General features: G+C 45.1%; 1 long non-coding RNA gene across 1 annotated transcript; it reads right to left on the bottom strand.

The window, feature by feature from the left end:
• Positions 1-10,221: 10,221 nt before the first annotated feature.
• On the bottom strand, positions 10,222-16,456 carry LOC147016502 (uncharacterized). Its single transcript, XR_015049072.1, has 4 exons — positions 16,361-16,456; positions 15,871-16,003; positions 11,764-11,835; positions 10,222-11,169 (listed from the first exon to the last, which is right to left on the bottom strand). It is a non-coding gene; the product is annotated as an uncharacterized LOC147016502 (long non-coding RNA).
• Positions 16,457-16,734: the final 278 nt, after the last annotated feature.

Raw genomic sequence — 16,734 nt, forward strand, 5'->3', positions numbered from 1 at the left:
AGGCAGCCACCCAACCATGAAGCCAACACCAGTCCTCCTCGGAGTCCTTATTCGTTTTCACTGTTTTTTGATATGTTGCAGATGGATTCTCCTATTCTCTTCGCACAGTGCATCCCATCATTTTATTTGAATTTGTGATGTTTGTTGTCAAGCATGTCAGAGATCTCTTCCCTTTCATTAAAATAATCTAGTAACCTCTACCAGATCTAATGTCAGGGCTGATATTTAATTTATGACATTCTCTACAAAAATTAATCATCGGGCAATGAAAATTCTCTGCATCTCGGGCTTATTTGAGAGCTAATTGACATTACTCATTGGAACTCGATTACTTCTCTCCGCTCAGACATACAGTATCCCTGTGAAACTAAGCAATGGGACTCTTCCTTGGGTGTTTGTAATCCATCTGTTGATGATATTCATGGGTTTGCAAATCAGACACATATGTGGGCAAATCTCATGAATTGAAAGAGGCATCTTATGTTACTTGTCACCCTCCAAATTTTCTGATGCTTTCATATATATATATATATATATATATATATATATATATATATATATATATATATATATATATATATATATATATATATATATTCACATGGGATAAACTTTGCTTATGTAGCAGCTTGGTCTAAGTAGGAGAGAGAGCACACACACAAGCTTGCTTGCGTACAGCTCTCTGGCCAGAGTTGCATAATGTTCTTTGCACGTGTTATTTCTGTATAATATCGATACAGACAGTAAGAAATGCTTCATGTGGGTGGAGAAAGGTGGAGGATGTGCATTTGAACTGTTTTGGAAACAGATATTGCATACTTGTATCATAAAACAGGCACGTACAGGATTCATCGATTGGGGTTCCGTTTTATAAACACTAGGCATACCTACCCGTTGCTTCGCTGACGAGGTTAATCGAAAGACAGCTTGTTGTGCTTGTGAGAGGTTGTGTTTTCGCGTTTCCATCACACCGGACTGAATGTCTTCTGAAGTGTGGTGCCGGAAATTACTGAAGCTGGTCACGTGCTCGTGACGTGTCATCGTAGCTCTGCCCCCTTTTGCACCGATGACGAGAGCGCCATTTTGTTAGTTCGGCGAGCCAGTCATGTGTGCGGGTTCGTGCCGTGTTTCTACATTTTTTTTTTCCGTGCTCTCCTGTGAATATTTCTTGTATAATTGCCACAAACACGTCGTGTCGAACTTGTGGAAACGATCAATGCAACCGTCACCGTGGCATTTTGTTGATTTAGCACGGTGATAAGCATTTCTGGCCAATACACCACTCGGTGTCCCAAGCTAATCCCAAGAGGGGGGGAAGCTAAATAATAAAAGAATATTTGCCAAGATATAAAGAAAATAATGTGTAAAGGAGAAAGGTGGGGGAGAAGAAGAATCCAGGACTGTTCGAGTTGACGTTCCAACGGCCTCACCCCAGCCACAGGCCACAAGGCCAACACTTCAGCACCACCCTTCCCTCTCTCTCTCTGGAAGGCTTCTCAAACTTCACCAACGAACAAACCGGAGCAATTCCTGCAACACCTTGAAGCCACACGTTGCTTCAGGTCGGCTCAGGTGACACTCAGGAGGAGGAAACGCTTATGCTCCCCCTTCTGGCCAACTTGTCCCAGTCAGGCTCTCCTCTGCCTAAGTGTCTTCAACACAGACTGTGCCTTCAACAGGGGGCCCTTGGAGGGATGACTCCAATCCTCAACGAGGTCTTACAGGCCAGGTCTCTCATCACGCAGGCCAGACTCGTGTCCTCCGTTCATTCCCGCCTTTTCCTCTCACTCTCTCGGCGTCGCGACGGCCCTTGCTTCCTCTTCTTCACTTCCTTTTTACGGTTCTTGAAAATCCACACCGTATCGCCGCATGAGATAATGTGGAGTCCACGAAAAGAGAACGGGAAGGGGAAGGAAGGTCCTGCAGCAAAAGAACCGAAACAAAACCCAAAAAATAAGGAAGAAAGAAACCAATCTTGAGAACCACAACAACAACGATGCAATACCCCTCCCCATGAACGTAACAGAGGGCAAGTGACCCAGATCCAGATTTCATTGGTTTGACCCGTTTTGTTTGTGAACACCCGCAGACCCGTTTTAGTAACATCAAAACCCATATTGGATAGAAATTTCGATCCATTTTAAAAATGCAATGTTTACATTACACTCCCAAGGACTGACACGCAGACTGTTGGACCCGGGATGCGTTCAGTAACATAGATTTTTTTGTGGAGCACTCGCCAAGTGGCTTAAGCAATCCACCATTCGACATTGTTGATGAGGAGCGGCTGGCTTGGCAAGCAATAGCAAGCTTATTAATAATGGAACACACCCAGGGTCTGTTCAGTTACCAAGCAGCTAGCATTTCGTTGGGGTGCTTGCTTGATTGCTGACTCTGGTAATGGAACACACACACACACACACACACACACACACACACACACACACACACACACACACACACACACACACACACACACACACACACACACACACACACACACCTGGAGTGACCTGTAGCCGATACGCGATGTATCCCTCGAGTCAATTGGCTGTGTGACGTCATAAGCTTTCACCAAAAGGCACGTCACCATCCTCCAGGATTCCACACGTAGTATTGTTGTGGGTCGGGTTTCGGTGGCGAGCATGACCGCTAGATGGAGCAGTAGAGTTGGTTCCGCCGAACACCCGGAATTCAGATCGTTACCCTCGGATAAGTCCGAAAGCCACGGGTCCCTTACAGGACTGTGGTCACCAACACTTCGACGGCGTGAAGTAGGGTTAATTGTCTAATTTCAATATACCTAAATACCCACGCAGTCTAACTACTGGGGAACCACACCCTCGGCCGACTCTGTCCGATCCGAGTCGCAGGTAACGACTCGGATCCGGCGCAACTGAGCGGAGTTACCAGAGCCACGTCGGACCAAATGAACAATTTACCCTCGCTATTTCTCAATACACAGTGTTCTAAGCCAATGAAAGAAATGACAGGGAACGAGCTGGGACATTAAACAATAGGGAAATCTATTTATAATAATAATCGGGGAGGGAAGCACACAAAGAGCAGAGTTATCCGAATAAGAAATGTAATGTACAATGAGCAAAAGCAAGCACTTACACAATTCTACTTCAAGATGGGTCCACATACACACACACACACACACACACACACACACACACACACACACACACACACACACACACACACACACACACACACACACACACACACACACACACACACACACACACACACACACACACACACACAAAGAAATGGACCCCGTCGGGTCTTTATTGAATAGAAGGCTTCCAGCTTGAGGAAAGGTGAGCTGGAGACCAGAGTCTGTGCTTGGACCTGTCCACTTCGTGTGGTCTTCGACGCTCCAACTCGGTGGGACTCAAACCCGCAACATTATGCCACTCCAAGCACCAGGTACCGCACTCTCCAACCGGCCATGCACCAATCGACCAAGACCAAGGAGAATATCAGCGACGACGATAACCCAGGACCAGACGAACCAGCCAACACCAAGACCCTCGACCCCCGAGACGACGATGACCCACGCTCCCAGCCTGGCGTTCCTTGATATTCCTTTTTCCTCCGGGGTGAGAAAATCTCCGTCTGAGGCGATCTCCACCCTCATTGGACGGGGCGTCGTGGGAAAGTCGCTCTCTGTGGCCATCTCAACCCCATTGGCCGGGGTGCCGTGGGAAAGTCGCTCTTTGTGGCCATTTCAACCCTCATTGGCTGGCGTGTAATGGGAAAGTTGCTCTCTGTGGTCATTTCAACCCTCATTGGCCGGGGTGCCGTGGGAAAGTCGCTCTCTGTGGCCATCTCAACCCTCCTTGGCCGGCGTGCCGTGGGAAAGTCGCTCTCTGTGGCCATCTCAACCCTCCTTGGCCGGCGTGCCGTGGGAAAGTCGCTCTCTGTGGCCATCTCAACCCTCCTTGGCCGGCGTGCCGTGGGAAAGTCGCTCTCTGTGGCCATTTCAACCCTCATTGGCCGGGGTGCCGTGGGAAAGTCGCTCTCTGTGGCCATTTCAACCCTCATTGGCCGGCGTGTCATGGGAAAGTCGCTCTCTGTGGCCATCTCAACCCTCATTGGACGGCGTGCCATGGGAAAGTCGCTCTCTGTGGCCATCAAAACCCTCATTGGCCGGCGTGCCGTGGGAAAGTCGCTCTCTGTGGCCATTTCAACCCTCATTGGCCGGGGTGCCGTGGGAAAGTCGCTCTCTGTGGCCATCTCAACCCTCATTGGCCGGGGTGCCGTGGGAAAGTCGCTCTCTGTGGCCATTTCAACCCTCATTGGCCGGCGTGCCGTGGGAAAGTCGCTCTCTGTGGCCATTTCAACCCTCATTGGCCGGCGTGCCGTGGGAAAGTCGCTCTCTGTGGCGTGATTGGACAAGGGGCACGCCTCTGCCTTCCTGGGTGGAGTCCCGGTGTGAGGCGATGAAAATCTCCGCCCCGGACGTGGCCGAACGCACGCGGGCAATGGCGTCGGTGTGCGAAGTGAAGTGAACGAGGTTTGTTGGAAACGAAACTCCGCAGCGCACACATGTAATTCCCGTTAGACACAGGTAGTGGGCCCTAACTATAAACACACACTTACCGATATAACTGTTCTCTGAGGACCTGAATGTTGAGTGCTCATGGCTGCCAGATTCGTAACAGTATCACTTCTGATCACGTCTAATAAATAAATAAATAACCAGGGTTTGATTCCCACCAACCCGTTATTTGTCACCTCCAACTTGCCATTGTATGGCAATGTTGTACTGTACTAATAAATGCATTTTCGAGTGAAGTTGTAGAAAAAATACATTTTGATTAGTTCAGCAGATTGTCCTAACATGTGGCATGAGTTATTTTCGTCGTCTAATATGGTTGGAATATTGTGTTGTATTAATCCTTATGGATGACGTTCATTGATTACTTTCGTTGATTTCAAACTAACCCAAACTGTTGTGTCTCGTCATCTGGCTATGCCACTGGGGATGAGTTTTATATGAATTGAGTGTATGCTCAAAATGGAGGATTCATGGCCATTTGTGCTCAAAATGACGATTACTTGCCATAATTCATTCTATTGTTATTTTTCGAGCAGAATATGAATTCCCTGTGGCTAACTCGATGAATGGTTATGTTTTCACCCCTTTCTGTCTGTTTGTCTGCGAGCAGAAAGCTGTGGACATATTCGAACGAAACTTGGTGGACAGGTTGGGTGTGTGTCAAGGCCAAATTGATTAGATTTAGGTGAATATCTGGATCTCGATCCACATCAGAGACTTTTCAAAGTGATTCTTCACCAATGAGAGATATGACCAAAAACAATATATAGCAAGACATTTAAATAAGTTGTGGACGGATTTGGACAAAACTTGGCGGATGAGTTGGGAGGGTGATCAGAACAAGCCGATTTGATTTTGGTTCACCCGAACTGACCTGGGTGATTTTGAGCTTTCCTTGACTGGGTCCGGCTGTCGATGGTCCGGTGAACTTGAACATTTGCACACACTCATGTCAGCACATAATGAACGTGATGGTAAAATGATTTTTTTTTGTTGTTGTTAATTTTACATATTTATGTATTATTGTTTTTCTATAATTTTTCAGGATGTCTTAGACAACATGCTAAAACATTCAGAAGAAATTACAGGCAATTAATTTACACCATCAGTGTCCCAATGCACGTAACTCTTATTCGCATGTGTTTGTTGGACAGAAACGTATGCAAAAATTGCAGTTTTTAATTTTTTAAAATTTTTTTGTTAGGACATGACTTTTGACACCTGAACAGTAAGTCTGATTTGGACGTATGAGTTATCAAAATGTGCGCAAAACCCTTGAGAAAAAAGTCACGACAGGAGAATTTTAAATATCTCCAGTGATTGCGAAAAATGTTGAGAAGGACTCCGAGCCTCCCCCCCCCCGCCACCCATTGCAGTCATAGTTCAGCTCCGGATGCAGATCTGGCCTTTCGGTGGGATACAAAATATAAAATGTTCGGCCTAGCAGAGGTAAGTACTCTGCCGAGTACCGAGTGCCTCTCTAGTTGTTTGTGTGCTGCTTCCATTTACTTTTATATATTGTTGTGGGCTGGGGACCGGTGGCGAGAACGACCACGAGGTGGGGGAGGTTACGTCGTCTCCACCAGACATCCCGGAATTGTAGGCCGTCGCTCTCGGATAACTCCGTAAGCCGGTGGGTCACTGAACCGACCGTGGAAGCCAATATCTCAACTGCGTAGCGTAGGGTCTTTTTGTCTAGAACCAATTTACCTAATTAACTACGCGATTTCGACTACCAGGGAACCACGCCCTCGGCACATCTTGCTCGAACCGGGTCACTCTACCGACTGCGGTAGAGTTCCAACTACCGACTATCAACTCTGGTTCGGGTGCAGTCGAGCGGAACTGCCAAAGCCGTGCCGGCTCAGATGAACCGATTATCAGGTATAAAAACCCGGCTAAAACTCAGATCCGAACCATGCTGGACCAATGAAGGAAAAGACGAAAATGAACTGGGAACATTTCTTAGAATAATTTATTTACAATAAAGAAGACAGAGCAGACTAAAGCGGGAATAAACAAGCAAGAATTTACAATGTTCAAAAACACTAAAACAGTTTCTACTTATGAGACGGGACCACACACTTAGACGCACACTCAGATGATAAGAAACCCAGATGTTTTATTGGACCCCCACAGCCAGGGAGAGAGACGAGCTGGGGTCACGGTTCGGCGGGGTACCTGCACATTGGAGGGATGGGGTACGGCACCTGTTAATGGTCGTGCGGCTCGGTCCACAGCCGCAGGCGTGGAGACCGTGTCTGCGAAGGAGCCCGGGTTGAGTAGAGCGGAGTCCGAGGCGAGAATCATGTCCAATGCTCTCTGCTCTCAGGGTTGCTTCACAAACTCCAAGCCTTTCACTGCAAGCACTGTACAAACTTCACGACTCTCTCACAACAATGCTCCTCGTAACCAGCACTCCTCGCAACCCTCCGAACTCCAGCGCAACCCAACAACCACGACGACGAACGGTGCCCCAACAACGCTCGTCCACAGAACTCCTCTCCACCAAACTCTCCTCTCCACCGAACTCAACTGCTGAGGATGGCATCGGTGATTTTATGGACCTCCCTCAGCGGGGTAGGGCCTTGGTGAAATGGACGTCACTGTTCGCTCCGATTGGACGGGGCTTCCATGGGTCCGCCCTTTCTGGGCAGGGTTTCGGCCATACCGGGAAGCCCGCCCACTCCACACATGCGGACTCGCCCAAAAAGGTACCTCACAAAGATTTTTCCTCGAAACACGAGGCTTCAGAGATGCAGGTGAACAGTGGATCGTGATGGGGGATGGGATTGTTGTTGGATGTTCGTTGTATGGTCTTGGATGGTTCATTGGATGTAAAGATTTAATTACCTAACTAAAAGGACATCGCAACGCACACCTTTGATTCTCCCACTAGACAAAAGGAAGGGACCTGTCTCACATGTACTTAACGGAATAACTGACTCTTGGGACATCTGTATGTTTGAATGCATATGGCTTCCAGATCCGTAACAATATTTTTCTATTGCTTCGAGAAGTATTGCTATATTTCCTTTTGTGTACTCCTTCCGTGCCCTCCTGGAAGGGGTCCTGCTGTCGTAGAATCATAAATGTTATCGTTGGAGCCACTACATGAAAGCTCAATATCCCATTTTCTTCCCCATTCCTGGAAAAACGGGCTCTTGAAACAGGCAAGTTTGTGATTAAGCAAACCAATTTATGTTCGACGTAAATCCATTATTATCTTTCCAACCAAGTGAATCGATTATATATTTTCCAACAATCGGTGATCATTACATACTGTTAACCACAAATGTCCCCAAACTATGGCATTTTTTTATGGATTATAACTTTGTTGATACTCATCTCATTTGAACAATGAAGAAACATTCTTAAGTATTCAGTCACTACAAACTAATGACGTCATTCATGCAATCATTCACCGGTTGAAGTACTGAGTTGATGTTAAATGGTCACTCTGTAGGCTTCATGAAGATGGGCTTGAGAGTGTGAAGGAAACTGTGCCATGATAATCTGGCCTTGGTGCGTAATTGCCACCTATTACAGAGCTTTGCCGCACAGAGCTATTTTCTTTTCAGCCTGCTCAGGCTTCTAGCACATGTAGTCCTACAACTCTACCATACAGAGGAGCTGTACTGACGATACAAATATATATCCGACGAGTCAGAATGAAATAAAAGATTTTTAAATCTGGACGCAATTTTCAGCATCTAATGAATTCTTTCGGCCATATGATTTTGTGCTCGACCGTCCGAAACATGACGCATACTTGGTTGGTGAGCAAAATGTAATCTTAGGAGTCATGAGAAAATGTTCCCTTGGAATGACTACAGAATTCATTTTCACGACAAATCCAGTTATGGTGCATCTGCAGACATCTCGTGTATTCTAAGTGTGTTTTATGACATTTGCAACGGACGAAACGGTAAACAAGAAAATTTCAAATACCGCTCGTTGATTTACCTCCACATTTTTTTTGCACCGAGTAAGGATGATGGAGGACAATGGAGCAGAAGGAGATGATGATTTGACTCGCGACACAAATTATAAGAATCGTCAAAAAAAGTTGTGAGAGATACCAGTGTTCCGAGAACCAACTTTCTCACTCTGATAACTTTTCTTGGACCACTTTCGTCTGCTCATCGGGCTGGGACATGTGATCATAGTATTAGGGCATTTTTTTTTTAGATATACTAGTTATAAAGTCCTCAGAATTTTATTATAATAATGATACTCGTTGTCACTTGCAAAAAAAAAAAAAAAAATGATGACAACATTGTTTGCAACAATGAACTTTTGAAAGTGCACATGTACAATGCTTTTTGTTATTCCTCTTCTCAAATAAATACGCACCGCACAAAGAATTTCACTGCTAGAGTCAGAAAAGCACCCATTATTCCACTAGCAAATCGAGGGCATCGAATTATGGATCGCAAGACAAGGCGTTGAATGCCTACCCTGTGCTTAGCAACCTCTCATGATTGCTTAGCACCCCACTCAGACCTTATGCTTCCTGACTGCTTCCCTGTGTCATCATTAAATGGATCTAGTGTTCAAATCCCTTCGTTTCAAGCTGGTGCACTATAAAAAAAAGAGTTCTGAGAGGACGATTCATATTCATTGCCGGCCCCAGCGACCCGCACGGTACGGCCTGGTCTCGCATCAATGTTCCAGATCGCCGTTGCCTTAGCGATCATGGCATTATCCAATACAGTCGCCTTGGTGATTGTGACAGAAGTAGCTTAAACAAGACGGTGCATAAGAAAAAGCCATTTGAAGTAATGCCCTATTTCAGCGCCTAAAAAAAACCATTTGAAGTAATGACATATTTCAGCGTGTGTGGCCAGCCATGTTCAAGTACTGCATATTGTTTGGGTGTGTGTGGATATATATATATATATATATATATATATATATATATATATATATATATATATATATATATATATATATTTCTGAAGTTCCTTTCTGTACAAGTGATATATGGCTCAAGGCAACTTGTGCACATATCACAGGCAAGACTTGGATCATAGATATCGCTGTTATTTTACATGAATTATGAGTACATTAGTACACAATAGACAAATACATACTTGAATCTAGGTTCTCTGCATCATGGGTCAGTGGTTGCAGATGGGATGGGAACACTAACAGCCAACCCAGATGGGAATACTAACACTCCAACCCAATGCCAACAGACCAATCCAGCTGTTCCTTTGGAGCTCTCTTGGCAAGATTGGAGCCAACGTTATTTCTATAGTTTTTGATTTCACAAGATGCCATAGGGTGCTGAAGCAGATGCGGCAAAACTGTGGTTTGCTTTTTATTTGTATCTCCCTGAGTTTGGACTAATAATTGTTGGTCCCGGTGATAAGTATCGGCAAAATGTCATTTAACAGAGGAAGCGGACTGTTAAATAGACCTGACTGCAATGGTTTCCATACTCTAATATCTTGCAAACATAGTCTCTAATGTGATAAGCAAAAATATAATGATCCATTATACAATCGCAATGCAAACCTGATTTTTACAGCAATTGATTTGTGGACCAGGTATAACCATGATGCACTGCAGACACTGAGTACTATATAATATTCCCAAATACCAGCATATACAGTTGATTTTGGTACAAGTAGACCAATCAATCAGTTTAAAGTTGTTTATTGAAAAGAACGTGCTTTTAGATGCAGCACAGGCATCTCAAAGCACAGCATAAAGACAAAGAGTTTTGCAACTAGATATTAATTTTATATAGTAGCTTGCACCCCATCACCTGAATGCTAGTTTTCCAATTAATAAACTCCACAAGCTTTCGTTGTACTGCTCCATGCTCTGAGATTGGTCCAAAGGTATATCAAGTGTAGGAGTAACAAGTTGTTCTTTCATGAAATCGCACCAAAGCTTTGTGTTCGATCAGGAACTATCAAATGCTTCCTTCACAAGTCTTCCGTGAGCATCTCTGACAACGTGTAAATGCCTTTAGTTAGAGGGTTCCCCAGCAGAGATGAAAGAAATAAAAAAAATACATATATATTTATTTATTTGAATGACATCTCATTCAACCTTTCCCGAACACTTATATTCTGTCCAACTGAGGTACATATATTGTATGTATTTGAAGGGTTGTAGTTTTCCCTCTGTCCTTGCAAGGCGAGCAGTCAGGAGCACAGATGAGCCAGTGGTGATGCTTGATCTTTCATCCACCAAAGTGATGTGCCAATTTATTTAGTGCCGATATTATATGTCACTTTCAGAACTACCGTCTGCTTATAAGCTGTTCAAAATTGGAGATACTGCCTGCGTCACCACTCATAATGGCTCAAACCTGATCGAAGCGGGTCCTCATAAATGAGTGAATGACAAATGATGAAATTAAATACGAAGATTCAGGCCATCAAAGCAGAGTAGCAGAAACTGTCAGTGTCCCATGCGCTGGCGTGTTAGTTTTGCACACCAAAGCAAGTAGTGATCCACTTCATGGACAGAGTGGACTTCATAATGGGGGCTCACCGAGGAATGTCATTGGAGAGAGGGATCAGTTAAATGACGAATCTATCATGATGATCAACCCGAAACCGACAGTGGGTATAAGCCTGAAAAATACGAAGAGGAGGATGAGACAAGGCATCTATCACTGGATAAGTGCAAAACCAGGGACAAATGCATAAGCTGTTATAAAGAGTGTATTGAGTATTTTATGTGGGCAGTGCCCAGGTTGGTGGTGACGGGGGAGGGTGGGTGCATTGCTATTTCTTGTGATAAATGCTCGGAGGTTGCACGTCTAAGGGCTTTGGTGGATGAGTTGAGGAAAGGGACAAAAACTTTGTGGGAATTGTCGATGAGTGGGGGATTTATTGATGAGTGATTGTCACATTTGGTGGGTTGGTCTCAGCAGGGGTTATTTGGGGGTTGGTGGGTGCAGGCAGTGGTGGAAGTGTGGGGGGAGGAGTGCGTGTAGATGGTGTGAGTGTGGAGTGTGTTGATGGCAGTGGAGGTGCGGAGGGGATGGGTGATGGACTGAATAAAACGGGTGCAGACATTAGTTTCGTGGGATGGGTATCGGTACGAGTGCAGGTGATGGTGAGGTTGGAGTTTCTGTAGGTCAGAAACTGAAGTAAAGATGTTTGTTTTTCCTGGTGGACAGTATAGGCCCCCAAGAACCATCCATCATTAAATTGGTGACTTACCAGGTGGAAGATTTGTCCTTGTTTCCATCCACGATCGACCAATACATTGGTGTCAGGAGTGGGATCACGACCCTGGTTTGAATCCAACAATCATACATTAATTTTCAGGAGCAAAAGTTGGACAAGAAGCTGTGATTGCTGTCAAGCAAAGCCATTCGAAGAAATAAAAATGAAATAAAAAAAACTGTTTAAAATAAAACTTTGATGCCAAATTTGTGAAATAAATTGATGGAAAATTTTAAAAACCAAACTTCCATAGAGAAAGAAGTGTGTGAAAAGGAGGCACAGCAGATGAATACCGATGTGTAAGTCATCATAGAGCTGTTTCCACCATGCAGTGTCCCCTCTACAGGGAAGTTCATGGACCACCTCCCCAACTCCAGTTGACCCAATTTTTCCCCCCATGGCAGAGACGGGAGACTTGATGACCATGATGGCAAGCTTCATGGCTAAAATGAGGGCTGACTTTATGACTGCACATGACAAAATGGAAGCCGGTAAGGCCGGTAAGATTGAGAGGAGATGAGAAATAGCGCCAGGAGAGTTGGAGTGTGTAGAAGAGGAGGCATGATGTGTTTGGGTGATAAGGTGCTCGGTTTTCGGTGATAAGGTGTGTAGCCCCACAGGTGCAAATGTTTACAATCACATTTCCTCTGTGATAACCTCAATTATTAATTTAAAATGATGTGGTTAAGTGACCGACTATGTTTTCTTCCCTCTTCTCTCTCTTCCTCCTGTCCATTCATCTCATTGTTCCATTCATAATTTGGCCTACTGCCCCTCTATCAATATGTTGCATTATACCCTCTGTTACCTCACCCTTCCATGAGACTAGACTTTGTACACATGAATTGAATAGTGTGTGTGTGAGTGTTAGTTTGATTAAAAAAAGTGTTAATTTCTTAGTTTAATTCCTCCACCAAAATGTACAAGTGGCCGGTGTTTTGGCGAATGTTTATCCTGGCAAATGCGATATCGACTTGTTGTTTTCAGAGTCATGAAGGAGTGAAACTACATGGAGGGAACAGCCACATTCCGGCTGTTGTCACCAAGCAGCACTCATTCACTATCTTGTCGCTTTGGGTGGCAGCACACGGCCAACGGTTCTTTTCAAGCAGCTCGAGCTTTGTCTCCAACATTCACCATCTCTACCTTAGCCCCAGCACACACTCCTCTTGCTGTATGGGTTATTTGAGCAGAGCAGCCAAACCAAGATAGCCCCTTTTAGTACCAGCTAATGCGAAGGTTCAATCTGGCCACAAAAGAATGGTGTCTACGAGCTTGGTCCCCGGACTGTTGCAGCATTTTCACCTACCTACTTTTTCACTTTGACATCAGTACAATGTCCAGTGTGTCGGAAAGGCACCAGAGGGTCTTCTCCTCCTTCTTCACTTCCCTTAATAAGGGGTGAAGTCCAATGTCACTAATTTTCTGCCCTGCTTTGACCACGATACTCTTCCACTACCCCCTGTCCTCAGCCAACTCTCTTCACTCTCCAAAAGCTTCCCATCTCAGCCATGGTCCACCTCTTTTCCTCTCTCAATCTATCCACTCTCTTTGCCATTCTCTTTTCCCACATCCAAACCAAGTGTCCATATACATTAACACTGCAAGTTTTATAATGGCTGACATCTGACGTTAATTGAATATTTTTTTGCTGTTCACAGTCTCCTTCCAAGTGTGTGTGTGTATATATATATATATATATATATATATATATATATATATATATATATATATATATATATATATATATATATATATATGTATATATATATGTATGTATATTCAATAATTCATTGATTAGCTGCTGTGGGTCACATTGCTTTGCGAATATAAGTGCCGGAAACTGGTGTGTCATATCGCACACAAGCACTATGTCTGTGGAAACACAAGCAGCCATTCTTTAGCCATATATTAATTCCATAGCTAGTCAGGAAATAGTGAAGCAAATCAATACTCTGACTTGCGTGTGCATCATCCAAAAGGGAAACATCACGTCACGTACTTCCTCCACGAACAGATGGATCTCTCCAGTGTCATTCATGTGGATTCAATAGCCCAGTGCCACATCAGCAGCAATGCCAGAGAGGAGAATCACCAAAACTTGAACACATTTCTGCTGAATGGGTGTTGCCAGCATGACTCAACCATGACACCCCTCAACCACTACACCCCTCCACCCCTCCACCCCTCTAATTGAGCTAATATTGTTGCGAATCTGGAAGCCATGATCACACAACATACAGGTCATATAGATCAGTTATATCGGTAAGTACGTGTTGCCAGTTAGGGTCCCGTCCCTGGTCTAATGGGTGATTAAATGTTCTTGCGCTGCGTAGTTAGTCAGGGATTTTCTTTTATTTTTAAACCCCCAACATCAACGCCGACCACACCGCATCACCCTCACCTTCACTTCGCTTCCTTCACCTCGATCTGGCCGAAGTCATGGTGGGCGGAATTCAAGGAGGAGCCGCGCGGCGGCCCTCGACCAATCAGCGTGCAATAAGTGAGGTGACCGTTACCCGGCCAATCAGATCCCACGACAGGAGGAAAGGGCTCTGCATGACGTCACCACGCCCCCGGGTTAATCAAGGAGCTTGCCGCCCGTTTTGGCCAGTGTGAGAGACGAAGAGCAATTTTGCACGCCAAAACCAGCCAGTGAGAGGGAGGGTTGCGAGGAGGCACCCCCCCCCTCTGAAGAGGGGGATATAATTATAGGCGCAGTCTGCGTGTTCGGTGGTTCTGGGTCTGGCGTGGTCTGCGCGTTCGTCGTCGTTCTGGTCCTGGTAAGAAGTGCGCGTACGGGTTCTGGTTCTGGTTCTGGCAAGAAGTGTTTGTAAAATATAAGCTTTTACCTGCACGCAGGGCGATTTGAGTTCTAAAAGCATCTGCGCACGGAGTGGTCGGTGCCAGAAAGGGTCTTCTCCTGCCAGCTTTCGCCCTGCCCACTTCGTTCGCCCGGAGCCCGGTCGTGTGGGCGTCTGGATCCTCTTGATCATCCGGATCGTGCTGGGGGTCCAGTTCTGCCCCGAGGACCTGGTCCTTGAAGACCGCACGAGGCGAACAGGTCCGAGATAGGCCTCAATAAAGACCATTTGGGTGTGTGCGTATGTGTGTTCGTGGTGCCAGTCAGTTAAGTAGTGAATTGTATAAGTGATTTTAGCTTGTATATACGTGCATTCATTAATATTCGGTTTAACTCTGCTCTTGCGTGCTTCCCTCGTTCCCCAATCATTATTGTAAATAAACATCCCCATTTGTGAAATGTTTCAGCTCGTTCGTGTCTTCCTTCATTGATTTAGCGTGCTGCGTGTTGGAAACTAGCCAGGCCGTTGCCGATGTAATTGGATATTTGGGACCGACGGATCTCGGCGATCAAACTGCTCAGATTGCACGTGGTTCGAGTATGCAAAGCGGCTCATTCCGTACGGGTGCCGTCAAGGGTGAATTTCCCCGGTAGGTTGGACCACGTCGGTATTTAGGTAAATTGAAATTGGCAATCGACCCTACCCCACGTGGTCTGTCTATTGGCAAACTTCGGTCCAATAAGGGACCTGTACTTTTCCGGAGTTTTCTGAAAAGGTATGATCTAAATTCCGGGCGATTGGTCGAGCCGACTCTGCAGCTCCATCTAGCGGTCGTGCTCGCGGCCGACGCCCGGCTCCGCAACAATATCACATCTCATCTAAGACAGTAATTCACGTTTTTGCTTTTGTGGCGACAGCTCGTACCCCCATACTCCCATCACGTCACTGCAGCTCAGGTAGTACTGAGATCCACCTGAGAGGTTCTATCAGGCCTCTATCACCAAGTTCTGAGTCTAGCTCTTCACCAACACACACAAGGAATGCTGGTGGAGCAGGAGGCTATTTGGCCAATCATTCCTGCACTGCATCAACCCCAGTATCCATCACCTATCCACACACAAGCAATACCTACAAGTCCTGCCAATATCCCCCATACACCTCTGTCTTCAATACATCCAGGTACCTGTCCAATTAGCATTTAAACTTCTGTTCTGTCTTTTCTTTACCGCACCTCAGCTCGTGCACCCTCTCATTAATGCTATCTCGCTTCCTTTGATCCTAAGTCTACAGAAATTACCTGGAGATGGGATCCATTTGACGACAGCCAATGCAAACGATCCATATAGCTGTTCTTGCTCTTATATCCTGCAGTGCAATCCTCTGCCATGTTATCATCAGTCGAATCTAGTTCTGGTTCATGCATATGCATCCTGTGTTGACACAGTCCATGATCATGTAATCATTCATTCTTAACGTTCTCCAACATTGTCGGGGGGGGGGGGGGGTGGGGAAGAGTGTCATGTAAAAATTAACAGTCAGGACTAACAAAGCATTAATACATTATTTTAAAAGGACAAAACATTCCTACATTCTACAGTTATAAACATCAGCCAGCAAATTTGCCACGATGCTGCCTGCACCCTCTAGCTCAAAACAACCTTGCTCAGTTCATTGTAACAAAAACAGACTGAGTGGCTAGTAATCAGCCATAGTAGTCAAAACGTCCAAAACATTTTAAACAAATGATTCTAGAAAAATTAACTTCGAATAGTAAAAACGTGTAATACCATTCTCTGTCATGTCAGTCTGACTTGTTACCACGAGAGTGCGAAACGAAGAGCGGGGTAAAGCAATTGGTTCACTTCTGTCTGTCTGTCCTTTTGTGTACAGACGTCAGTTTGTGACTGAGGATCAACTTCATTTAAATAGAATATTATATTTTGAACACGAATTGCAACATAAATCGGAAAACGATCCTGTAATTTAGCAATCGGCAAATTTTAGTGTCCCGATCGTGCACGTGGCATCGAGTGAGATAATATTTTTTACCCTGTATGCCTGTCTGGCAGCGAAACAAAATTGAAAATCATTGAGAACAAGAAGCTTACTGATTTTAAGAACGTCATAAAGGACACAAACAACGGGCATGAAGAACTAATGT

Source organism: Eptatretus burgeri, chromosome 11 (assembly GCF_056783735.1).
Source record: "Eptatretus burgeri isolate ZD-2024b chromosome 11, Ebu_testis_v1, whole genome shotgun sequence".
Lineage (NCBI taxonomy): Eukaryota > Metazoa > Chordata > Myxini > Myxiniformes > Myxinidae > Eptatretus > Eptatretus burgeri.